General features: G+C 53.4%; 1 protein-coding gene and 2 pseudogenes across 1 annotated transcript in view; 2 read left to right on the top strand and 1 right to left on the bottom strand.

Moving 5' to 3' along the window:
• Nucleotides 1–26826, bottom strand: part of LOC116999522 (NAD(P)(+)--arginine ADP-ribosyltransferase 2-like) — a 703496-nt gene that overhangs the window by 1496 nt on the left and 675174 nt on the right. The window lies entirely within an intron of this gene.
• Nucleotides 6196–7523, top strand: LOC116999460 (annotated as a pseudogene).
• Nucleotides 11940–15503, top strand: LOC116999393 (annotated as a pseudogene).

The raw sequence follows: 26826 nt of genomic DNA, 5'->3' as shown, positions 1-26826 counted from the left end.
GGTCAGTCAGGGGAGGGGAGGCAGCCCTGGCCAGGAGACCCCTGGACATGTCCTGGGACCCTGATCCCAAATCCTGGAGTCACTCCTGAAGTCTTCCCCATGTTCCCCCAGAACCCCAATCCCACTCCCACAGTCCTATATCCCCCCTCACGGTGTCTTCTCAGCTCCCCTGCAGGACCCTGATCCCAATCCTGGGGTCTCTTCCTTACCCCCCTCCAGCATCCCCAGTGTCCCCCAGCACCCCAATCCCACTCCCATAGTTCTGTGCCCCCTCCCAGTGTTTCCCAGTGCCTCTTGTGACCCCAATACTTGTCCCAGTCCCTTGTACCCCTCCTGGTGACACCCCTTCCCCCCAGCACCCTGACCCATAGTCTGGGATCCCCCAGTGTCCCCCTTGTTCCGCCCCATGGCCCCAATCCCAATGCCATTCCCAGTCCCGAGAGACCCCCAGGGCCCCCTCAGAAAAGCAATGCTGTCCCATATGTCCCCCCAGTTCGCCCCCAGACCCCAATCCCACAGTCCCCTGTCCCCCCCAAGTGTCCCCAGTGTCCCCCCAGCCCCTGTTACCCAAATCAGCCAGAGTGAACTCCCTGGCACAGCTGGAGGTACCAGAGAGCCGGAATTCTTGATCAGCTCGGCCTCACAGCAGATCTCTCCTACTCCTGCAGCTCAGCGGGAATTGGCCACTGGGTATTTCTCCACCCAAATTATAAATATTCATTAAGGGTGATTCTTTGCTAACACAAAGCCAGGGCTTTTCTGGTAAATGATTTGCATGGCCCCGCCTTTTCAAGATATAATTGTAATACCGTCGAGTTCAAAAAGAGGATTTAAAGAGTGGTTTTCCCTGTGTGGTCCAATGTCCCAGATCACCTCACCTTGAAATTTCACTTCTGGCAGGCGCTGGCACTTCTGCATTACAGAAGTTGCAAAAATCCCCTCATGGGCTCCAGCCTTGTTTATTCTGTGGTGTCCTCACTTTTACATCCTTCTATGACTCCTGCTAGTTCAACTTTCAGTCCTATCCAGCAACTTCAGGGGAACTGGAGCTTTCTATTCTCTCTCTTATTTCTCATCCCCGGGACCCCAATCCCACAGTCCCACATCTCCCCAGTGCCCCCAGTCCCACTCCCCACTGCTCACTGGGTTGCTGTCACACCCCAGACACCAAATGGGGTCCCCTACCCGATCACATCCCTGCAGGTACCCCAAAACTGGGGATGACCTGTCCCCATCCCATGGACTCCCCAGAGCTTGGCTGGTGCTTCTCTCCTTCACCAACTGCAGCCTCAGTCGGGGTGGGCCTGCCCTGGTTATTGGGAGTTATCACCCACCCACCCTCTTTCCTGGGGCCTTTTCCATAAACAGCCAATTTTCCATCTGCCCAGCTCTATCTAGGCCACACCTCTGGGGGTGAAATTCCTTTATCAGGAATTAACACCAGATGCTTTATTGCCAGGCTATTTCCCTAACGGATTTGGCAATCCCCGAGCTGCTGTGCCCTGGGCTGTGGCACGGCCCCTTCTTTGGGTGCTGTCGAGGAGGGACAATATTTCCTGTTCATGTTTAATCACAGATCCCTGTGCTGGGAATGGATTTCTTTCTTTCCATGTGGCTGCATGGGCATGGGCAATGCCCAAAGCAGATCTCAAGTGAGTTCCTGTGTTTGCTCTTTTCCTGTTGCATGATGGAACCCAGAACCTGCGAGTTTTGAACTTTTTGTGCTCTCTGACACTGATCCCCAGGAGAGCACTGCTTTTGACTGGAGGCCTTGGAAAAGGTTTCCAAATTTGAGTGATGGAGTTAAAGTCACGGGTATGTATTTGGAACAGAAGTGTGTGATTTCACATGGTGAAAGGTTTTGAATTTATGATTTTTAGAATATAGTAATAGGTATGGGACAAGGTGGAGGTTTTTAGGTCTTCCTCTTTCTTTCTTCTTTCTCCCTCTTCGTCATCATTTCCAGTAGTAGTTTCTGGTTGGACAGTGAGTGCTGCACTGCAGGTCACAGGTGTTTGGTTATTAGGTCAAAAGTACAAATAATAGAGGTGTTAGCTCTTTATTATAATGTTTAGCTTTACAAGACCTTGTAACTCTCTAGAATCACATCCATTTTAACGGGTAGCACCAAGTGTTGCAGAACTCTCTGTGCTTTGGATTAGATTTAATAAACAACCAAGTCTGAATGAGAAATTCGGCTCCTTTGAGTTTCTAATCCAGACTCAGGGTGAAGGCAGAATAAAATGAAGACAAGGCAATAATTAATTAATTAATTAATTAATAAAGCCACCACAAGTGGTGCCTACAGGTGATCTTCACTGCCACTTCCAGAGCTCTTTGTGACACTGTGAGCTCCGCCCTTGGTTCCACATCTCCTTGTGGTTACGGCGAGCCGAGTATAAACTGTGGAGCAAAACCACAAACTTCAGTCCCAAATTGGATTTCCTGGCCCCTGGGATGAGGAGAGCAGTCACTGCTACAGCTCACAGCTGTTCTGTGATCACCTTGTTCTGAAAAGCACCTCACAGGTCGGGCGCTGTCATTGGTACACAAAAAGCTCCAAGGGGTTTGTTAAAGTCTGGGGATCCCACGGGAGATGCCGACAGCAGGGCCATCTTTGAGTACCAAACACCCTCACTTTGCAGCCAAAATTATCACCAAGCACAGATTGGGAATCTGAGTTCTGACCTGCACCAGTGCTGGTGTTTGCAGCGCTGACGAGCAATTAACAGGAAAGGATCACATGGTCCAATCCTGCACATTCCACCCCATTCTGATCCTCCAAGGGAACACAGGACGAAGTTGCACAGGCCAAAAACCTTTTGACAGATGCACAGGCGAGAAACAAAATCTTATTGACAGACACACGGACAAGGGACACCAGTCCTGTACAGAAGGCACAAATGCAGACGTACAAGAATCAAACCCAAAATTCCAAGACCTGGGCCAATACCTAAAGTCATCAGACTTCCTTTAGGGCACTCTAACCCCTAAAGGACTCCAACCTGTGAATTCCAACGTTGAGAATTTCACCTGTGCTCCAGCGCCCTGTGTGAGTCGTCACACGCATCTTACGGGAGTTACTGAAGCAAGAGCAGAGAGAAAATCCACAACAATGAACAAATACCTTGAATTTCCTGCAGCCCGTCCTTGTCTCTCTCTGCAGAGAGCTGGTGAAGCGCGGAGTCCCTCGGGAAATTCTCAGGGCACGCCAAGGGCCTGCGCATCTCCAGCGGACCTTGCAGCTGAGCAGAGAATTCTCTCCTACCTGGCTCACCCTGCTGAATCCCAAAGCTGGAGAAGGAAATAAAACCTCTGAGCCAGGACTCCCAGAGCCTGATGCTGTCACACAAAAAGCTCAAAGGGTTTTGTTAACGTCTGGAGATCCCATGGGAGGCGCCAACATCAGGGCCATCTTTGGGTTCCAGAAGACGTGTCCTTCCTCAGCAGCCCAAACCAAAACTCGTTCTGGGGTCTCCTTTGTGGGGGGACGTCAGGAGACCTGTGGGGAGCTTTTCAGAACAACGAGATCACAGAACAGCTGTGAGCCGCAGCAGTGACTGTTCTCCACATCTCAGGGGCCAGGAAATTCAATTTGGGACTGAAGTTTGTGGTTTTGCTCTACAGTTTATACTCGGCTCGCCGTAACCACCAGGAGATGTGGAACCAAGGGCGGAGCTCACAGTGTCACAAGAGCTCGGGCAGTGGCAGTGTGGAACACCTGTAGGCATCACCTGTAGTGGCTTAGTAAACAAACAAACAAATAAATAAATAAATAAATTCCTGTCTTCATTTTATTCTGCCTTCAGTCTGAGTCTGGATTAGAAACTCAAAGGAGCTGAATTTCTCATTCAGACGTGGTTGTTTATGAAATCTTATCTAAAGTGCGGAGAGTTCTGCAACACTTCTTGCTACCAGTTAAAATGGAGGTGAATCTGGAGAGTTACAAGGTCTTGTAAAGCTAAACATTATAAAAAAGAGCTAACACCTCTATTATTTGTACTTTTGACCGAATAACCAAACACCTGTGACCTGTAGTGCAGCAGTCACTGTCCAACCAAAAACTATTCATGGAAATGAAGAAGAAGAGGGAAGAAGAAGAAAGAAAGAAAGGAAAGCAAGACAGAAAGAAAGAAAGAAAAAAGAAAGAAAGAAAGAAAGAAAGAAGAAAGAAAGAAAGAAAGAAAGAAAGAAAGAAAGAAAGAAAGAAAGAAAGAAAGAAAGAAAGAAAAGAAAGAGGAAGACCTAAAAACCTCCACCTTGTCCCATACCTATTACTATATTCTAAAAATCATAAATTCAAAACCTTTCACCATGTGAAATTACACACTTCTGTTCCAGATACACACCCAAGACCTTAACTCCATCACTCAAATTTGGAAGCCTTTTCCAAGGCCTCAAGTCAAAAGCAGTGTTCTCCTGGGGATCAGTGTCAGAAAGCACAAAAAGTTCAAAACTTGAAGATTTCTGGTTCCAGCACGGCAGCAGGCAAAAGAGCAAACACAGGAACTCACTTGAGATCTGCTTTGGGCATTGTTCATGCACATGGAGCCACATGGAAGGAAAGAAATCCATTCCCAGCACAGGGATCTGTGATTAAATATGAACAGGAAATATTGTCCCTCCTCAACAGCACCCAAAGAAGGGGCCGTGCCACAGCCCAGGGCACAGCAGCTCGGGGATTGCCAAATCTGATGGGGAAATAGCCTGGCAATAAAGCACCTGGTGTTAATTACTGATAAAGGAATTTGACCCCCAGAGGTGAGGGCTGGATAGAGCTGGGCAGATGGAAAATTGGCTGTTTATGGAAAAGGCCCCAGGAAAGAGGGTGGGTGGGTGATAACTCCCAATAACCAGGCCATGCCCACCCCGACTGAGGCTGCAGTTGGTGATGGAAAGAAGCACCAACCAAGCTCTGGGGAGTCCATGGGATGGGGACAGGTCATCCCCAGGTTTGGGGTGCCTACAGGGATATCATTTGATAGGGGACCCCATTTGGTGTCTGGGGTGTGACAGCAACCCAGTGAGCAGTGGGGAGTGGGACTGGGGGGCACTGGGGGGATGTGGGACCGTGGGATTGGGGTCCTGGGAGGTGAGAAATAAGAGAGAGAATAGAAAGTTTCAGTTCCCCTGAAGGTGCTGGATGGGGCTGAAAGATGAACTAGCAGAAAAACACAGTGGGGGCACAGCTGGGCAAAGGTGGCTTGAGCCTGTAGCGGAGCAGATAAAGAAAACTCGATTGAGGGGATTTTGGCTAGTTCTGTAACACTGATGTAGCAGGGCCTGCTGAATGCCAAAGTTCAAGACGAGGTGAGGCAGGATATTGGGGCACTCAATGAAAACCTTGCCCTGAACTCCCATTTTTATGACTCTCCAAGACAACAACATTATTTCCTATGAATGGCAGAGCCATACAAATTATTTACAGGAAAAGTGCAGGTTCTGCTATAGGTAAGCAGCTCATTTTAATGAATATTTATAATTAGGGTAGATAAATACCGGGTGCAAAGACCCCCTGAGCTGCAGGAGCAGGAGAGATCCCTGTGAGTCCAAGCTGATCAAGAATTCCAGCTCTCTGGTACCTCCAGGTGTGCCAGGGAGTTCACTCCGGCTGATTTGGGTATCAGGAGCTTGGGGGACACTGGGGCCACTTGAGGGAGGACAGGGGACTGTGGGATTGGGGTCACAAGAGGCACTGGGAAGCACTTGGAGGGGGGCACAGAACTATGGGAGTGGGACTGGGGTGCTGGGGGGCTCTGGGGTTGCTGGATGGCGATCAGGAAGGGACCCCAGGATTTGGGATCATGGTCCTGCAGGGGAGATGAGAAGACACCGTGAGGGGGGATATAGGACTGTGGGAATGGGAATGGGGTTCTGCAGGACACTGGGGAACACTGGGGAGGCTCCAGTTGTGACCCCAAGATTTGGGATCGGCGTTCCAGGACATATCCAGGGGTCTCCTGGCCGGGGCTGCCGCCCCTCCCTGGGTTGACCCCGTGTCCCTCCCCAGTCCCTCACCAAGGAAACCTCCTCATGTCCCCCCATGTCCCTCAGTGTCCTCTGTGTCCCAACAGTATCTACTCTGTGCCCCCTTTGTGTGCACTCTCTGCCCATCCTGTGCTCACTCTGTGGCCACTCTGTGTCTCCTCTGTGTCCCCCAGTTTGCCCCAGTGGCCAACGTGGACTCTCCTCACCATGGCCCCCCTGGCTCAGACCCTGGCACTGCTGGCAATGGCCATGGCCACTGCAGCCATCCAAGAGGTGCCCCTGGACATGGCCCAGAAGTCCTTTGATGACCAGTACCTGACCTGTACTGATGACATGGCCACGATGCTGCCAGAACTCAACAGCACCGAGTTCTGCCAGAATGGTGAGTTTGCCCAGCTCTGGCCTGAGGCCAGGGCCGCCTGGCAGGCGCGGGGGAGCCCCACGACCCCTCTGATCCAGGTGGAGGTCGTTGCCGTCATGATGTACACCATGGGAGAGGTGCACAAGCAGCTTAACCCAGCCGTGCACGAGGCTGGGAGCTCCCGCCAGCAATACCGGAACAACTTCCACTTCAAAACGCTGCATTTCCTGCTCACCCGGGCCCTGCAGAAGCTGAGAGACCCCAACAAGTGCCAGGATGTGTTCAGGGGGGTGGGGTCTCTTGTTCAAGGTGAAGCCCGGTGACAAAGTTCGCTTTGGTTACTTCGCGTCAACATCACAGAGCCATGACGTCTCAGCGGGGTATGGCACGGACACGATGTTCTACGTGCACACGTGCCATGGCGCCAACATCCAGAAATTCTTCCACAATCCCAGTGAGAGGGAGGTGCTGATCCCACCCTTCGAGACCTTCCAGGTCACCAATGTCATTCAGGAAGGGAGCACGATGAACATCGAGCTGCGCTCCACAGGGAGCTTCAGCAACTACAACTGCGAGTGGCTGCAAGGTGACGTCACGGAGGGTTGGGACACAGTGAGGTGACATCACGGGGGGACGCTGTGAGGTGACATCACACTGGGACGTTCCCTGGCGACACCTGGACACTCAGTGAAGGCTGGGGACAAGCACACTCGGTGCTGCGGACACCCATGGCCCAGAGGGGACAGGAACACTCACAGTGGGCACCCAGTGCTGGGGACAAGGACAGGGACAGCCATTGGTGGGCACAGGGGATGGAGACACCAGTGCCAGGTTAGGGGGACAGGGACATCCTGTGCTGGGGACAGGGACATCCCGTGCTGGGGACACCCTCTGGGGTTGGAGGGACAGGGGCACCCATGGCTGGGCACAGGGGTCAGGGATCCTCTAATGGCCCCCTCTGGCTCTCACACTCTCAGGGCCCCCCTGTCCCACCTGTCCCTCCTCCAATGACCCCCTGACACCCTCACCCCATGATCACCCCTGTCCCTCCCCCCACGGCCCCCTGACACATCTCTCTCTCCTCCCAGGTGGGTCCCTCCCCAGGACCTCCCCCAACCTCTGGGGGCTTCTCCTGGCCACTGTGGCCATGGCAGTGGTCACAGGAAGCCCCTGAGCCACGAAGCCACCAAGACCACAGTGACCTGGTAGGTGCTTCCCCATGGAGGGGTTTGGGAGTGGCAATGGCACGGCCACCTCCTAAAGCTCCTTGGCTACCTCACCTGCTGGATTAAAAAAACTGCTACTTCCTCACTTGGCCTATCAAAAGCTTCCCAAAATTTGATTTTTACTCACCTGATGAATCCACTTCAGCTCCTTTAGCACCTTTCCTGCAGGACCCCTCATTTTCCAAAATAAAGCAGTTCCTGGAGCTTTTCTTAAAGGCAAAAGAAAGCTTTGTTTTCCAAACCTCGACCTTCAAAGTTGTGATGGAGAATCCTTCCCTTTTTCTTCATTCACTGCAGCCCCTCACAAAGGTCCTGGAGGGGCTGGAGCGTGTCCAGGGCTGGGATGGAGCTGGAGAAGGGTCTGGATCAGCCGGAGGGTCTGAGGGAGCTGCTGGAAGTTACTCAGGGCAAATAGAAAAGGATGAATGATCAGTTCAGGGCTAGTTAAAAAATTCCTGATTTGAGGCAACGAACGAAAAGAAGCATTGGGAGGAAAAGAGAAGAAAAACAGAAAAAGGATGAAAAATTAAATAGAGATAAGGCAGCAGAGGCAGCACAACACATTTATTTCTGAAAAACCGGTGTATCCTTCAGCAAACTCTTTTTCTGCCCAAACCAGGGGATTTTCCCTCGCTAGCCCACACAGCTCCAGCTCCTGAGCTCGCTCTGGAGTTGCGCTTCGGGAATTGCCCACCGGAGGGCAGCAGTGAGCACGGGCCAGCGGCGGCACTGCGCATGCGCCACACGCAGCTGTAGTTCCGGGTGCCACCAGCAGGGGTAGCATGAGCTACTGGCGCTGCCTGGCCTGGCCCGGCCCAGCACGAACCCGGGAAGGATTTGGGGTGGTGCGACGTTGAAGCGCGTCCGGGGCCAGCCCTGCCAGGCCAGGGATATCTTGCCCTGGGCCAGGCTGCTCCAGGGCCCACCCAGCCTGGCCTGGGACACGGCCATGGACGGTGCAGCCACAGCTTCCCTGGGCAGCCTGTGCCAGGCCATCACCGCCCTCACAGGGCAGGAGTTTATAGGAAGATGGGCGATGATGTCCATGAAAAACGACTTAGAGGGTTGGAGTCTTTAGGAGGAATGATTCTCAGTGTCTTCAAAAAGCGTCCTGATGTCTCCACATGAGAAGACATGAAGTTGTCACAGCACCAGGGGGTTTCACCAGAGAGTTTGAACTCCCCAGCTTTGGGGTAATAGGAGAAGTGGGTCCCCACAAAGTCTATTGCATAACCCAGGACAGCCTGAACTTCTGAACTTTGGGGGAAATGCCAGGTCCAAGGGGATGTGGGGCAGGTGGTTTGGGAATGCTGCACCTTCCCAGTGCCTGAGCAATGGGGAAAGGAAGAGGGGCAACGTGCAGCCGGGAGTTTGGGATAAAAGGAGGCTGCTCCTTCTGGAACCCCAAGAGAGAAACCTCACAGGGCCATGGCTGTGGGACACTCTGTCCCTTTATTCAAATTCAGTTTCACCACTTCTCTGTGGACATTTGGCCTTTCTTAGCGGGGTTGTTCCCCACATGCAGAAGGTGCTGGGATGGGCTTAAAGAATGTCAAAAGCAAAAATGAGAAAAGGATGTAAAAGCACTCACACAGGACAATAAACATGGCTGGAACCAGTGGAGAAAGAGATAAAGGGAGCTCCAGTGGGGTGTGTGAGAAGTTCTGTAACACAGAAGCAGCAGCTCAGGCCCAAACCAAAAGTTTGAGGTGAGTGATCTGGGATATTAGGACAGCCAGTGAAAGGGACCCATAGGGACCCCATTTTTATGACTCCTCAAGACAAAATTATTTCCTGAAAGAGCCACAGCCATGCTAATTATTTACAGGAGAAGTGCTGGTTCTGTGTTAGCGAAGAAGCCCGTTTTAATGAACATATAAAATTTGGGCGGAGAGATTCCACATGGCAAAGTCCCCCTTGAGCTGCAGGACCACGAGAGATGTTGCACATAGGCAAAGCCCTATAAAATGAGGGCCTTATTTCGTTTGTAAAACCATAGCTCAGGCCCACTACTTTGGTGAAGTAGAAAACTCTCCTGAGGAGATGTCCTATGTTACATTGTAAAGATGTGCCCAAACGTTTGGATTCTATCACCGTCTGATGAAACCAGGTGGGGCAGTGATTCTGATCTCTGTGGGAGATATCTCCTGTTAATGGACCAGCTGTTAAAAACCTGGGGACAATATTCTTTATCTTTGCCAGACCCATCCTTGCTCCAGGCAAATATCTCCTGTTAATGGGCCAGTGAGTCCCACTGTACAACTGGTAAAATTACATCATCACATTGGGATATGCTCCACCCAGGGGGAGGAGCCAAACATTTCCTACCTAGATAAAAACTGGTATTTGGAACACCAAGGCAGCCCTTACTCACTTCTTTCCAGAGGACAAGAGCTACCAGACCTTTGTACCTGATCACTACTTCAACAAGACCACTTCACCTGGACTGCAAACACCACCCTAAATAGCGGGATGTCAGGTTGTATTCTGACTCAAGCAGTGATTTTTCTTTGCTACTATTATATGTAATTTATTTTTCTCTTTTTTTTTTTTTCCTATTAAATTGTATTTCTGACATCAAGTCTCTCACTGGTTTTACTTTTAAACCTTTACAGGAGATTAGCTTGTACAGTCATTTCACTATTACCAGCCGTACCTGATTATAAGCCGCAGCTCCGCGTATCAGCAATGTTTAGGTCTTTGTCCATATATAAGCTGCACCAGATTATTAGCTGCACTTTCGTTCACAGTGAGGATCTGCGTGAAACTTTCAAAAAGTTGCCAATTAGTAACAGGTTCACGTCATCACAGGGTTTACTGACTCAGCCCTGCTCAGGGCCAGGTGACCCTGGCCCCGTTCGGGGCGGTCGCTGGGGAACGGCCCCAGCCCTGTTCACCCCTGTCACCGGGAAGCGAGGGAGAGGTGTGCCTGGTCAGTGCCGCTGGGAAGCGGGGCAGCAGCGTGCCCAACCGGGGCCACCGCTGCGCCTCCTGGGGCCGGGCAGGCTCCGGCTCGGTTTGGGGCTGCTGCGGGCTCGCACTTCCAGGTTGGGAAATTTCCGAAATTTGTTCATATATTGGCCGCTCCGGAGTGTAAGTCGCACTTCCGGATTGGGAGCAAATTTTTAGTCAAAATGGTGTGGCTTATAATCATGAAATTACTGTTATTCTTAAAGGTCAGTCTCACTGTCTTCTTCTCTGTCTCTCAGCTTAAGACAACTCTCACCTTTACTACCTGCAGAACCACACCTTCTCATTTCTCTTTTACCTCCGTCCTCCTCTAGGGCCAAAACTAAGGGATCTTGTGGGTGCCAACTAATACCACACCCTCTCTGTCATTCAGGCTTGTTTCTCTGAGTGAGAAATGTGTCCAGGTAAAAGACTTTGTTCCATTTGTTTTCTCTTCTTAAAAACAACCTTAAGTGCAATGGAGTAATATATTGTAGGGTCCCGTTTACAGGCGACTTTTCCTCATTTCCTAATTTACATAGCAGCCACCATTGATTAATACATTTAATTAAATCACTTTCCATTACATTGCCTCCAGGGACACCTCCCAAATCTTTTCAGTGAGCCAAGCCTGCCCCCAGGAGACTCTTTTTGACAATCCCCTTACTGCTGGTGCTGCCCACTCCTGGCTCTATCCAGACACCCTCACTTGGCAGTGAAAATTATCACTTGTGTTCCTTTCTCAACTCTCATTCCGCAGACACTGCACCAAGCACAGATTGGGAATCTGAGTTCTGACCTGCACCAGTGCTGGCGTTTGCAGCTCTGATGAGCAATTAACAGGAAAGGATCCCACGGTCCAATCCTGCACAATCCACCCCATCCTGATCCTCCACGGGAACGCAGGATGAGGTGGCATGAGCCAAAAACCATGTGACAGACACAGAGGCAAGAAACGAAATCTTATTGACAGAATCACAGACAAGAAACCTCAGTCATGTACAGAAGGCGCAAAATGACACCTATAACAATCAAACACAAAATCCCAAGACCTGGGCCAATACCTACCCCCTAAAGGACTCCAACGCTTTTGGTGTCAGCGTCGGCAATTTCACCCGTGCTTCAGTGCCCTGGATGAGTCGCCACACAAATCTTACAGGAGTTACTGAACCAAGAGCTGCCACAGAGAGTCGGTGAAGCGCGGAGTCCCTCGGGAAATTCTCAGGGCACGCCAAGGGCCTGCGCATCTCCAGCGGACCTTGCAGCCGGGCAGAGAATTCTCTCCTACCAGGCTCGCCCAACTGAATCCCAAACCTGGGGAAGGAAATACAACCTCCGAGCCAGGACTCCCAGGGCCAGGTACTGTCATGGGTACACAAAAAGCGCAAAGGGCTTTGTTAAGGTCTGGAGATCCCATGGGAGATGGCGACATCAGGTACTCACACCCGTGGTGCCACATGGAAAGAAAGAAATCCATTCCCAGCAAAGGGATCTGTGATTAAACATGAAGAGGAAATATTGTCCCTCCTCAATAGCACCCAAAGAAGGGGCCATGCCACAGCCCAGGGCACGGCAGTTCCGGGATTGCCAAATCCATTGGGAGGAAATAGCCTGGCAATAAAGAACCCTGGTGTTAATTCCTGATAAAGGAATTTCACCCCCAGAGGTGAGGCCTGGATAGGGTTGGGTAGATGGAAAATTGGCTGTTTATGGAAAAGGCCCCAGGAAAGAGGGTGGGTGGGTGATAACTCCCAATAACCAGGCCATGCCCACCCCGACTGAGGCTGCAGTTGGTGAAGGAGAGAAGCACCAGCCAAGCTCTGGGGAGTCCATGGGATGGGGGACTGGTGTGCGGCCACAGACACTCAGTGTCCCAGGACAGAACTGTCAGGTCTGTTCCAGAACAAGGCCAGGTCTGTTTTAAACTAACCCTTTGAGCTCAGTACCCATCACCACCAGGGATTGCATGAATAGGAAAGACTCCCTGGATTGCAGAAAAATGGATTTTCTGAGCTATCATAGCAGGAAGGGTTCAGGTATCTCCTGGTGTTGGAGGTCCAGAACTTCTCCTTCCACACCAACACAGCCAGGCAATCCACCCAAGTGGGGCAGTGGTCCAAGAGAACATCCCCAGGCACGGGGTACCTACAGGGATGTGATCTGGTAGTGGACCCCATTTGGTGTCTGGGGTGTGACAGCAACCCAGTGAGCAGTGGGGAGTGGGACTGGGGGTGCGGGGGGATGTGGGACTGTGGGATTGGGGTCCTGGGAGGTGAGAAATAGGAGAAAGAATAGAAAGCTTCACTTCCCCTGAAGGTGCTGGATAGGGCTGAAAGATGAACTAGCAGAAAACATAGAAGGATGTAAAAGTGGGGACACAGCAGGTCAAATGTGGCTGGAGTCCATGAGAGGATTTTGGCAAGTTCTGTAAATCCAAAGCAGTGGCGACCAAAATCAAAAAGTCAAGGCAAGGTGATGCAAGATATTGGGGCACTCAGGGAAAACCACATCCCGAAACCTCTTTTTATGGCTCCCCAGGGAAATAAAATTTTATGCCTAAAGAGGCGCAGTCATGAAAATTATTCATGGGCAAATGTTGGTTCTGTGACAGCTAAGCAGCCTGTTTTAATGAATATTTATAATTAGGGTGGATAAATGCCCAGTGCCAAAGTCCACCTGAGCTGCACGAGCAGGAGAGATCCGCTGTGAGTCTGAGCTGATCAAGAATTCCGACTCTCTGGTGCCTCCACGTGTGCCAGGGAGTTCACTCCGACTGATTTCGGTATCAAGGGCTGGGAGGACACTGGGGACACTTGGGTGGGGACAGGCGACTGTGGGATTGGGGTCTGGGGGGGCACTAGGGGGGCACACGGAACTGAATCACTGTCTGAGGGGCTACTGGGCGTCTCTTGGAACTGGGAATGGGATTGGGATGTGGGGGGGAACAAGGGGGACACTGGGAGACCCCAGGCCATGGGTCAGGGTGCTGGGGGGCAGGGGGGTCACCAAAATGGGAACAAGGGACTGGGACAAGGATTGGGGTCACAAGAGGCACTGGGAAACGCTGGGAAGGGGAACACAGAACTATGGGATTGGGATTGGGGTGCTGGGGGGCTCTGGGGTGGTTGGAGGGGGGTCTGGAAGTGACCCCAGGATTTGGGATCAGGGTCCTGCAGGGGAGCTGAGAAGACACCGTGAGGGGGGATATAGGACTGTGGGAGTGGGATTGGGGTTCTGGGGGACCCTGAGGACACGGAGGAGGCTCCAGGTGTGACCCCAAGATTTGGGATTGGAGTCCCAGGACATGTCCAGGGGTCTCCTGGCCAGGGCTGCCTCCCCTCCCCGGGCTGACTGCACAGGCTCCTCCCAGCCCCTTATCAAGGAAGCCCCCCCATGTCCCCCCATATTCCCTCAGCATCCTCTGTGTCCCATCACTGTTCCCTGGGACCCCTCAGTGTCCCCTCAGCATTCCCTGTGTCCCATCTGTATTCACTCTGTGTCCACTCGGTGTCTCATCTGTGTCCACTCTGTGCCCCTTTTGTGTCCACTCTGTGTCTCCTCTGTGTCCATTCAGTGGCCACTCTGTGTCCTCCAGTGTCCCCCGGTGGCCACCGTGGACTCTCCTCTCCATGACCCCCCTGGCTCAGACCCTGGCACTGCTGGCAATGGCCGTGGCCACCGTGGCCATCAAAGTGGTGCCCCTGGACATGGCCCAGAAGTCCTTTGATGACCAGTACCTGACCTGTGCCTATAACATGGTCAAGAGACTGCCAGAACTCAGCAGGACTGAGTTCCGCCAGAATGCTGAGTATGCCCAGATCTGGCCTAAGGCCAGGGCCAAGTGGCGAGCACGGGGGAGCCCCATGGGCCCTCTGAGCCAGGACGAGGCCATCGCCGTCATGATATACACCATGAATGACTTGTACAGTCAGTTCAACGCGGCTGTGCGCGAGGCCGGGAGCTCCCGCCAGCAATACTGGAAAAACTTCCACTTCAAAACACTGCATTTCCTGCTCACCCGGGCCCTGCAGAAGCTGAGAGTCCCCAACAAGTGCCAGGACGTGTTCAGGGGGGTGAGGGATTACCAGTTCAAGGTGAAGAAAGGTGCCAAAGTTCGCTTTGGTTACTTCGCATCTACATCGCCGAGCCGCGCAGTCTCGGAGAAGTTCGGCAGGGACACGATGTTCCGCGTGCACACGTGCCACGGCGCGGACATCCAGAAATTCACCTACTATCCCAGCGAGAGGGAGGTGCTGATCCCACCCTTCGAGACCTTCAAGGTCACCGATGTCACTTGGAAGGGAGCACAATGCGCATTGGGCTGCGCTCCATCGGGAACTCCAGCAACTACAACTGCGAGTGGCTGCGAGGTGATGTCATGGGCAGTGGGGGCACTAAGGTGACGTCAGAGAGGGACATTCCCTCGGAGGACAAGGGGACACTGCAAGGTAATGTCACAGGGGGACATTCCCTGGGGGCACAGGGTCACTCGGTGAGGGTTGGGGACAAGGACACCCAGTGCTGGGGACATCCATGTGCCAGAGGGGACAGGGACACCCACAGTGGGCACCCAGTGCTGGGGACAAGGACAGGGACAGTCATTGGTGGGCACAGGGCATGGGGACACCAGTGCCAGGTGAGGGGGACAGGGACATCCTGTGCTGGGGACAGGGACATCCCGTGCTGGGGACACCCTCTGGGGTTGGAGGGAAAGGGGCACCCATGGTTGGGCACAGGGGTCAGGGATCCTGTAATGGCCCCCTGTGGCCCCCACACCCTCAGGGCCTACCTGTCCCATCTGTCACTCCCCCCATTGCCCCCTGACCCCCTGACCCCATGATCACCCCTATCCCTCCTCCCATGAACCCCTGACACCTCTCTCTGTCCCCCCAGGTGGGTCCCTCGTCAGAACCTCCCCCCACCTCTGGGGGCTTCTCCTGACCACTGTGGCCATGGCAGTGGTCACTGGAAGCCCCTGAGCCACGAGGTCACCAAGAAAACAGTGACCCTGGAGACACATCCACATGGAGGGGTTTGGCAGAAGCAATGGCACGGCCACCTCCTAAAGCTCTGTGGGTACCTCATCTGATGGATCCAAAAAACTGTGACTTGCTCACCTGGCCTATCAAAAGTTTATCAAAAATTTGATCCATGCTCGCCTGGCCTGTCAAAAGTTTATCAAGAATTTGATCCTTGCTCGTCTGGTGTATCAAAAGTTTCCCAATATTTGATTTTTACTCACCTGATGAATCCGCTACAGCTCCTTTAGCGCCCTTCCTTCATGGTGCCCCATTTCCCAAAATAAAGCAGTTTCTAAAGTTTTTGTAAAAAGCAGCTGAAAGCTTTGTTTTCTGACCTCAGCCTTCAAAAAGGTGATGGAGAATCATTCCTCCCTTTTTCTTCATTCACTGCAGCCCCTCATGAAGGATCTGGGGGGGCTGGAGCGTGTCCAGGGCAGGGGCGGATCTGGGGAAGGGTCTGGAGCAGCAGGAGCAGCTGAGGGAGCAGGATAATGAGCAGGGAGAAAAGGATGTTAAAAATGCTATTCAGAAAGTACAGTACATTCGTGATTACAAGCCGCACCTGATTATAAGCCGCAGCTCCGGGTGTCAGCAATGTTTAGGTCTTTGTCCATATATAAGCCGCCCTAGATTCTTAGCCACACTTTCGTTCACAGCGAGGATCCACATGCAACTTTCACAAAGTTGCCAGTTAGTAACAGAATCGTGTGATCACGGGGTTTACTGGCTCCACCCTGCTTGGGGTGGCCGCCAGGGAGCGGCCCCAGCCCCGCTTGCCGCTGGCACCGGGAAGTGGGAGAGCAATGTGCCCAGTCGCTGCTGTAGGGAAGAGGGAGAGCAGCATCCCCGGCCGGTGCTGTTGGGAAGAGGGAGAGCAGGGTCCCAGGCTGCTACCATCAGGAAGCGGGGGTGCGGTGTGCCCGGCCACTGCCACTGCCACTGCCACTGCCGTGCTTCCCGAGGCCGGGCAGCACCGCCACCGCCGCGCTTCCCCGGGCTGGGTAGTGCCGCCGCGGTCCCCGAGGCCAGGCAGTGCCTCCATGCCCCCTGGGCCTGGGCAGTGCTGCCGCTGTGCTGCCACTGACCCGCTGCCTGGGGCTAGGTTGGTTTTGGCTCTGCTCGGGGCTGCTGCGGGCTCGGATTTCTGGGTTGGGAATTTCCAAAATTGTTGGCCACTCCTGAGTGTAAGCCACACTTCCGGGTTGGGAACAAAATTTAGTCAAAAGGGTGCGGCTTATAATCGTGAAATTACTGTAATCATTTTATAGTCCTTTTTCAAGGTGAGTGGCCTCTGGCCAAAAGATGAGGAGATTTATGGACTATTGTGTGCAGAGATCACTGCTCCAAAACAAGTGCAGGACAGAGCTCTACAGCCAATACTCTGCTTGAGATCAACGTATCATAGCCAGCAGCAAGCTCTGACAAGCACACCTGTACACAGGTCCTTGGCAAGCATCCACCTAGGCCAGGCCTGGCAATTCCTGGCTGGGGCCAGAGGTGGGGTCCTGGGGTCTCAGGGTCTCAGAGTCTCAGAATCTTGGATGATGGTCGTGAGGCCGATCAGGGAATCTTTGGACCAACCTTTACACACGTGAGAGGACATGAAGTTGTCACAGATCCCAGCGGGCTGCACCAGAAAGTTTGAACTCCCGAACTTTAGGGTAGTAGGAGAAGTGGGTCCCACAAAGTCTATTGCATAACCCAGTCAGTGTGAACTTCTGAATTTGGGGGGAAATGCCAGGTCCAAGGTGGGATATGGGGCAGGGGGTTAGGGAAGGTTGCATGTCTTGGTGCCTGAGCAATGGGGAAAGGAAGAGGGCAACATGCAGCCAGGAGTTTAAGATAAATGGAGGCTGCTCCTTCTGGAACCCCAAGAGAGAAACCCCACAGGCGAGGTTATCTGGGTTATTGGGGCACTCCATGAAAATGACCCTCAGAAAGCCAATTTTTATGACACCCCAAGACAATAAAAATTATTTCCTGAAAGAGGAAGAGCCATGCTAATTATTTACTAGAAAAGTACAGGTTCGGTATTAGATAAGAAGTCCATTTTAATAAATATGAAAATAAGGGTGGAGAGATTACAAGTGGCAAAGCCCCCCCTGAGCGGCAGGACCAGGAGAGATGTTGCATATAGGTAAAGTCCCATAAAATGAGGGCCTTATTACCCTTGTAAAATCATAGCTCAGGCTCACTGCTTTGGCTTAGTAGAAGAGGACTCTCCTGATGAGATTAAATTGTAATTCTAAAAGATCAACCTCACTGTTTTCTTCTTCTCTGTCTCTCAGCTTAAGACATCTCTAACCGTTACTACCTTCACAATAAACACCATCTCATTCTCTTTTACCTCCATCCTACTCTAGGGTCAAAACTAAGGGATATTCTAGAGGCAAACTAATACCACACCCTCTCTGTCATTCAGCTCATTTCTCAGAGTGAGAAACATGTCCAGGCAAATGACTTAGTTCCATTTGCTTTCTCTTCTTAAAAACAACCTGAACTGCAATGGAGTAATATATTGTAGAGTCATTTCCTCATTTCCTAATTCACATAGCAGCCACCACCAATTACAATGTATAATTAAATCACTTTTCCTCAAATTGCCTCAAGGGACCCCTCCCAAAACTTTCCAATAACCAAAACCTCCCCCCAGGGGACTCTTTTTGACAATCCCCTTACTGCCGGTGCTACCCACTCCTGGCTCTATCCAGACACCCTCACTTTGCAGTGAAAATTATCACTTGTGTTCCTTTCTCAACTCTCATTCCACGGACACTGAACCAAGCACAGATTGGGAATCTGAGTTCTGACTTGCACCAGTGCTGGCGTTTGCAGCTCTGATGAGCAATTAACAGGAAAGGATCACACGGTCCAGTCCTGAATAATCCACCCCATCCTGATCCTCCAAGGGAACGCAGGACGAGGTAGCACAAGCCAAGAACCTTTTGACAGATGCACAGGCAAGAAACAAAATCTTATTGATATACACATGGACAAGAGACACCAGTCTTGTACAGAGGGCACAAAATGACACCTACAACAATCAAACCCAAAATCCCAAGACCTGGGCCAATACCTAAAGCCATCAGACTTCCTTTAGGGCACTCTAACCCCCTAAAGGACTCCCAACCTGTGAATTCCAACGTTGGCAATTTCAACCCATGCTCCAGTGCCCTGTGTGAGTCGTCACACGCGTCTTACGGGAGTTACTAAAACAAGAGCAGAAAGAAATCCAAAGCAATCAACAAATGCCTTGAATTTCCTGCAGTCCGTCCTTGTCTCCCTCCGCAGAGAACCAGTGAAGCACGGAGTCCCTCAGGAAATTTTCAGTGCATGCCAAGGACCTGCGCATCTCCAGCGGATCTTGCAGCTGAGCAGAGGACTCTCTCCTACCTGGCTCGCTCAACTGAATCCCAAAACTGGAGAAGGAAATAAAATCTCTGAGCCAGGACTCCCAGGGCCTGATGCTGTCATTGGCACAAAAAAAACGCCAAGGGCTCTGTTAAAGTCTGGAGATCCTGTGGGAGGCGCCAACATCAGGGCCATCTTTGAGTTCCAGAACGCATGTCCTTCCTCAGGAGCCCAAACCAAAACTCATTCTGGGGTCTCCTTTGTGGGGGGACGTCAGGAGACCTGTGGGGAGCTTTCCAGAACAACGTGATCACAGAACAGCTGTGAGCCACAACAGTGACTGTTCTCCTCATCCTCGGGGCCAGGAAATTCAATTTGGAACTGAAGTTTGTGGTTTTGCTCTACAGTTTATACTCGGCTCGCTGTAACCACAAGGAAATGTGGAATCAAGGGCAGATCTTGCAGTGTCACAATGAGCTCTGGAAGTGACAGCGTGGAACATCTGTAGGCACCACTTGTTGTGGCTTTATTTGCACCAATCAATTAGTGCCTTGTCTTAATTTTCTTCTACCTTCACACTGAGTCAGGGTTAGAAACACGAAGGAGCCAAATTTCTCATTCAGACTTGGTTGTTTATTAAATCTTATCTGAAGTACAGAGAGTTCTGCAACACTTCTTGCTACCAGTTAAAATGGAGGAGAATCTAGAGAGTTACAAGGTGTCATAAGTTAAACATTATAATAAAGAGGCTAGCACCTCTATTATTTGTACTTTTGGACCCAATAACCAAACACCTGTGACCTGCAGTGCAGCAGTCACTGTCCAACCAAAAACTATTTCATGGAAATGAAGAAGAAGAGAGAAGAAGAAAGAGAAAGACGTAAGAACCTCCACCTTATCTTATACCTTTAACTATATTCTAAAAATCCTAAATTCAAAACCTTTCACCATGTGAAATCACACACTTCTGTTCCAGCTACACACCCGTGACCTTAACTCTATCACTCAAATTTGGAAACCTTTTCCAAGGCCTCAAGTCAAAAGCAGTGTTGTCCTGGGGATCAGGGTCAGAGAGCACAAAAAGTTCAAAACTCGCAGGTTTCTGGGCTCCAACATGGCAGGAGGAAAAAGAACAAACACAGGAACTCACTTGAGATCTGCTTTGGGCATTGCTCATGCCCATGGAGCCACATGGAAAGAAGGAAATCCATTCCCAGCACAGGGATCTGTGATTAAACATGAACAGGAAATATTGTCCCTCCTCGACAGCACCCAAAGAAGGGGCCGTGCCACAGCCCAGGGCACAGCAGCTCGGGGATTGCCAAATCTGGGGGGGAAATAGCCTGGCAGTAAAGAACCCTGGTGTTAATTCCTGATAAAGGAATTTCACCCCCAGAGGTGAGGCCTGGATAGAGCTGGGCAGATGGAAAATTGGCTGTTCATGGAAAAGGCCCCAGGAAAGAGGGTGGGTGGGTGATAACTCCCAATAACCAGGCCAGGCCCACCCCGACTGAGGCTGCAGTTGGTGAAGGAGAGAAGCACCAGCCAAGATCTGGGGAGTCCATGGGATGGGGACAGGTTATCCCCAGGTTTGGGGTGCCTACAGGGATATCATCGGGTAGGGGACCCCATTTGGTGTGTGGGGTGTGACAGCAACCCAGTGAGCAGTGGGGAGTGGGACTGGGGGCACTGGGGGGATGTGGGACCGTGGGATTGGGGTCCTGGGGGGTGAGAAATAAGAGAGAGAATAGAAAGTTTCACTTCCCTTGAAGTTGCTGGATAGGGCTGAGAGATGAACTGGCAGGAAACATAAAAGGATGTAAAAGTGGGGACACAGTGGGGCAAAGGTGGCTGGAGCCCATGGATAAACAGATAAAGGGAACTGCAGTGAGGGGTTTTTGGCAAGTTCTGTAACAAAGTAGGGGCAGTGCCATTCAGAAGCAAAAGCTCAAAGCAAGGTGATCCGGAGTATTCGGCACTTAGGGAAAACCGTTGTTTGAATCCCCATTTTTATGACTTTCCAAGACAATAGCATTATTTGTTATAGGTGGAAGTTCCATGCAAATTATTTCCTAGAAAACTGCTGGTTCTGTATTAGCTAAGAATCCAATTTTAATGAATATTTATAATTAGGGTGGAGAAATAACCTGTGGCAAAGCCTCCCTGAGCTGCAGGAGCAGGAGAGATCCACTGTGAGTCCGAGCTGATCAAGAATTCCGGCTCTCTGGTACCTCCAGCTGTGCCAGGGAGTTCACTCCGGCTGATTTTGGTAACAGGGGCTGAGGGGGCACTGGGGACAGTTGTGGGGGGGCAGGGGACTGTGGGATTGGGGTCTGGGGGCGAACTGGGGGGAACACATGGGACTGAATTGCTTTTCTGAGGGGGCCCTGGGGGTCTCATGGGACTGGGAATGTTATTGTGGTGTGGGGGGGGAACAAAGGAGACACTGGGGGACCCCAGGCCTTGGATCAGGGTGCTGGGGCTCAGGGGGGTCACCAGGAGGGGTACAAGGGACTGGGACAGGGATTGGGGTCACAAAAGGCACTGGGAACACTGGGAGGGGGGACACAGAACTATGGGAGTGGGATTGGGGTGCTGGGGGGCTCTGGGGTTGCTGGAGGGGGGTCTGGAAGAGACCCCAGGATTTGGGATCAGGGTCCTGTAGAGGAGCTGAGAAGACACCGTGAGATGGATATAGGACTGTGGGAGCGGGATTGGGGTTCTGGGGGACCCTGAGGGACACTGGGGAGGCTCCAAGAGTCACCCCAGGGTTTGGGATCAGGGTCCCAGGACATGTCCAGGGGTCTCCTGGTCGGGGCTGCCTCCCCTCCCGGTCTGACCCCACTGTCCATCCCCAGCCCCTCACCAAGGAAGCCCCCCCATGTCCCTCAGCATCCCCTGTGTCCCATCAGTGTCCCCTGGGTCCCCTCAGTGTCCCCTCAGCATCCTCTGTGTCTCATCAGTGTCCCATCAGTGTCCCCTGGGACCTCTCCGTTTCCCTTCAGTGTCCCCTGTGTCCCATCAGTGTCCCCCAGTGGCCACCGTGGACTCTCCTCTCCATGGCCCCTCTGGCTCAGACCCTGGCACTACTGGCAATGGTCATGACCACTGTGGCCATCAAAAAGGTGCCCCTGGACGTGGCCCAGGAGTCCTTTGATGACCATTACCTGACCTGTGCCGATGACATGGCCACGATGCTGCCAGAACTCAACAGCACCGAATTCCGCCAGAATGTCAAGTTTGCCCAGCTCTGGTCTGAGGCCAGGGCCGCCTGGCAGGCACGGGGGAGCCCCATGGGTCCTCTGAGCCAGGACGAGGCCATCGCCCTCATGATGTACACCTCGGGGAAGGTGCACAGGGCACTCAACGCGGCCGTGCGCGAGGCCGGGAGCTCCCGCCAGCAATACCGGAACAACATCCACTTCAAAACGCTGCATTTCCTGCTCACCCGGGCCCTGCAGAAGCTGAGAGACCCCAACAAGTGCCAGGATGTGTTCAGGGGGATGAGGGGGCTCCAGTTCAGGGTGAATCCTGGTGACAAAGTTCGCTTTGGTTACTTCGCGTCGACGTCGCAGAGCCACGCGGTCTCGGCCCTGTACGGCACGGACACGATGTTCCACGTGCACACGTGCCACGGTGCTGACATCCAGAAATTCTCCTTCAATCCCAGCGACAGGGAGGTGCTGATCCCACCCTATGAGACCTTTGAGGTCGCCGATGTCACTCAGGAAGGGGACACGATGAACATCGAGCTGTGCTCCGCAGGGAACTTCAGCAACTACAACTGCGAGTGGCTGCGAGGTGACGTCACAGGGGGTGGGGACACGGTGAGGTGATGTCACAGGGGGACATTCCCTGAGGGGACAGGGGATGCTCCGTGAGGGTTGAGGACAGGGACCTCCCGTGCTGGGGACACCCACTGGGGTTGGGGGGACAGGGGCACCCAAGGCTGGGCACAGGGACAGGGATCCTGTAATGGCCCTCTGTGGCCCCCACACCCACAGGGCCCCCCTGTTCCTCCCCCCATGGCCCCTGGGCCCCCTGACCCCTCCCCCACGTGGTCACCCTGTCCCTCCTCCCATGGCCCCTGACCCCTCTCTTTGTCCCCCCAGGTGGATCCCTCCCCAGGACCTCCCCCCACCTCTGGTGTCTTCTCCTTGCCACTGTGTTCATGGCAGTGGTCACTGGAAGCCTCTGAACCACAAGGCCACCAAGAACACAGTGACCCTGGAGGCCACTGTGGCCACCAATATCATGAAGGCCACCAGGACCCCCAGAGAAATGAGGCCACCAACGCCGTTGTGGCCACCATGGTCACTTTGCCCACTGTGGCCGCTGTGGTCCCTATGACCACTCTGGCCACTCTGGGTATTGGAACCACCATGATCACCATGGCCATTGTGGCCACCGTGGCCCATGAGGCCACCTTGGCCACCGTGATCAGTGTAACTACTGAGGCCACCATGGCCACCGTGGTTACAGGGTGACCAAGGGCACCGTGGCCATTGATTCCACTGTGGCCGCCGTGGTCACTGTGAGGAGGGGTCCATCCTGGGGTGGTCCCCCAAGAGCTGCCCGGCGAGGGAGCGGTGCCAGGGCAGCAGGAGCAGCACGGGGGGGGCTGGAGCTGCCAGGACAGCGCTGGACAGACGGACAGCAGGGACCGGACATCGCCTGGGCCAGCTGGGCACTTGCCCATGGAAGGGTTTGGGAGAGGCAATGGCACGGCCAGCTCCTAAAGCTGCTTGGCTACCTCGCCTGATGGATCAAAAAAATTGCTGCTTGCTCACCTGGAGTATCTGATGTTTATCAAAAATTTTATCTTTGCTCACCTGGCATATCAAAAGTTTATCAAAATTGATTTTTACTCGCCTGATGAATCCGCTCCAGCTCCTTAACGCCTTTCCTGCATGTTGCCTCATTTCCCAAAATAAAGCAGTTCCTGGAGCTTTTCTTAAAGGCAAATGAAAGCTTTATTTTCCAAACCTCAACCTTCAAAGAGGTGATGGAGAATTGTTCCTCCCTTTTTGTTTGTTCACTGCAGCCCCTCATGAAGGACCTGGAGGGGCTGGAACCTGTCCAGGGCAGGGATGGAGCAGGGTCTGGAGCAGCAGGAGGGGCTGAGGGAGCTGCTGGGGGCTGCTCAGGGCAATTAAAAAAGGATGAACGATCAGGTCAAAAAGTTCCAAAATTCCTGATTTGAGGCAACAAAACAAAAGAAGCATTGGGAGGAAAAAAAAGAAAAACCAAACAGAAAAATGATGGAAAGTAAAATAGAGCAAAGGGGAGAGACGCAGAACCACCCATTTATTTCTGAAAATCCTGCTGTTCCGCTCAGAAAACTCTTTATCCGCCCAAACCAGGGGATTTTCCCTCGGTAAGCCCGCACAGCTCCTGAGCTCGCCCTGGAGCTGCGATTCGGGAATTGCCCACTGGAGGGCAGCAGCGAGAATGGGAAATCAGCTGCAGTTCCGGGTGCCACCAGGAGGTGGCAGCACGAGCCCGGCCCCAGGGCTCAGGAATGGTTCAGGATGGAGCGACCTTAAAGCGCGTCCGGGGCCAGCCCTGCCAGGCCGGGGACATCTTCCCCTGGGCCAGGCTGCTCCAAACCCCATCCAACCCTGGCCTTGTTCCCTTCCAGGGACGGGACAGCCACCTCTTCCCAGAGACAGAAGGAGAACATCGCTATGATCTAGTCCATAAATGCATTTTACGGATCCTTGTGACCAGAGCTCAAAGCCCTCGGTGCTCCCACTGCCCCGAGGGTTTGGTTGCTGGTGTGTTTAGTTCCTCCAGGGCATGGCCAGGTGGTTTGGGGCCAGTGGTTGCCCCTGGCGGGCGAGCAGGGCCGGTGGTCCCTGGCGCGGGCCCCGAGGCGCGGCGAGCAGCGCTGCCCGCTGGGCGCACTGGATCTCCCGCAGCAGCTGCTCCTGCTGGTCCTGCAGCTGCGTCCTGGTGTCCCTGAGCTGCTGGCAGTGCTGCAGGAGGCCGAGCAGCTCCTGGCGCAGGAGCCTGTTCTCCGCTTTCACCTGCTCCACGTGCTGGATCAGCGCCTGCAGCGCCACCTCCTCCGCGCCCCAGGTGAGCTCCTGCATCCTCTGCTGGAAGCTCTGCTCGCACTGCGCCTTGTCCTGCAGGAACTTGCTCCTGATGCCGTGCGTCTCCTCGGCACAGCGGATCCTGGTGAGCCGCAGCTCCCTCTCCAGCGCCTTCACCTTCTGCTCCGCCTGCACCTTCTGCTCCTTGCAGGGCTCCAGCTGCTCCAGCTCCGTGTCCAGCAGCGAGGCCTCGGCCTCCGTGTCCTGCAGGGCGCTCCTCACCTCCTGCTCCTTGCCCGCGTACTGCGGCACCAGCTGCTCCTGCTGCGCCTGGATTTGGGCCAGGTCCCGGCAGTTCTGCTGGCTCAGGGTGATCACCATGCCCGGGGGGTCCCGGCTGAGCTTGGCTCCGCAGGACAGGTAGGACTGGCTCTGCTCCTGAGTGTCCTGGGCTTCCTTTTCCAGGCGCTTGTTGGCCTGCAGGAGCTGCTGGGCTCTGTCCAGGTACGTGTCCAGGAGCTGTGTGACGGTCCTGAGCTCCTCCTGCAGGAACAGCTTCCTCTCCCTGACAGGGTCTTCCGTCTCGCTTGTTTCTTCTGGTTCCTCTCCCTCCCTGCTCCCCATTCCTTGTTTTTCCCAGTCAGGGGTTTTTCTTTCCCCTTGGATTTGGACATCCCTGGCCCGCAGGGGGGCCCTGGGCTGAGGAGAGCTGGAATTTCAGAGCCCTCACCCTGTGCAGCCTCCTGGCCTCAGCCTCCCCCAGAGCCGCGCCTTGGGGACTGCTAAACCGGGACTGCAGGATGGGCTGGGCTGGGCTGGGCTGGGACTTTCAAAGCTGAGCTCTGCCGTGGGCTGGGCCTGGAGCCGCTCCCAGCCCCTGAGCTCAGCACTCGAGGAAGGTCCCAGGCTCACCTCTCGTTTTTGGGGTTTTCACTAAACTCCGGAGCCTCCTCAGGTGCCCCAGACAGAGCTGCTCAGTGTTTGTGCAGCCACCCTGAAAGCTGCCAAAGGCAGCACCAAAGCTGCTGCAGGCACGGTATCCCCAAATCCCAGCATCCCTAAATCCCTGCATTCCCAAATCCCAACTGCTGCAGGCACAGCATCCCCAAATCCCTGCACTCCCAAATCCCAGCATCCCAAATCCCTAGCATCCCCAAATCCCTGCACCCCAAATCCCAGCATCCCAAATCCCAGCATTCCCAAACCCCAGCACCCCAAATCCCTGTGTTCCCAAAATCCCAACTGCTGCAGGCACAGCATCCCCAAATCCCTGCACCCCCAAATCCCTGCATCCCAAATCCCTGCATCCCCAAATCCCAGCATCCCCAAATCCCTGCATCCCCAAATCCCTGCATCCCCAAAATCCCAACTGCTGCAGGCACAGCATCCCAAATCCCTGCACCCCAAATCCCTGCATCCCAAATCCCTGCACTCCAAATCCCTGCATTCCCAAAATCCCAGCTACTGTAGGCACAGCATCCCCAAACCCCTGCATCCCAAAATCTCTGCATCCCCAAATCCCTGCACCCCTAATCCCAGCACCCCAAATCCCTGCACCCCAAATCCCAGCATCCCAAATCCCTGCACCCCCAAATCCCAGCTGCTGCAGCACAGCATCCCCCAATCCCCACACCCCACATCCCCAAATCCCAGCTGTGCCACCTCGGTGTCCTGGCTCTGCTCCAGGCTGAGCCATCCCAGGCCTGGCAGCCCCCCAGGGAGGCTCAGCTCAGAATTCCCTGCTGCAGCTCCTGGGACATTTAGACTTGGATTAGATTGGGATTTCTGAAGTACAGGATAATTTCCTCCAGCTGGATCCCAGCTCTGGGCTCCCTGAGCTCAGGCTCAGCTCAGTCCCTGGGGTCAGGGCTCCCTCCCAGCTCCCCCCTCTG

Source organism: Catharus ustulatus, chromosome 1 (genome assembly GCF_009819885.2).
Source record: "Catharus ustulatus isolate bCatUst1 chromosome 1, bCatUst1.pri.v2, whole genome shotgun sequence".
NCBI lineage: Eukaryota > Metazoa > Chordata > Aves > Passeriformes > Turdidae > Catharus > Catharus ustulatus.
Note: the sequence above shows the minus strand (reverse complement) of the source record. Positions and strands in the feature narration are given on the sequence as shown.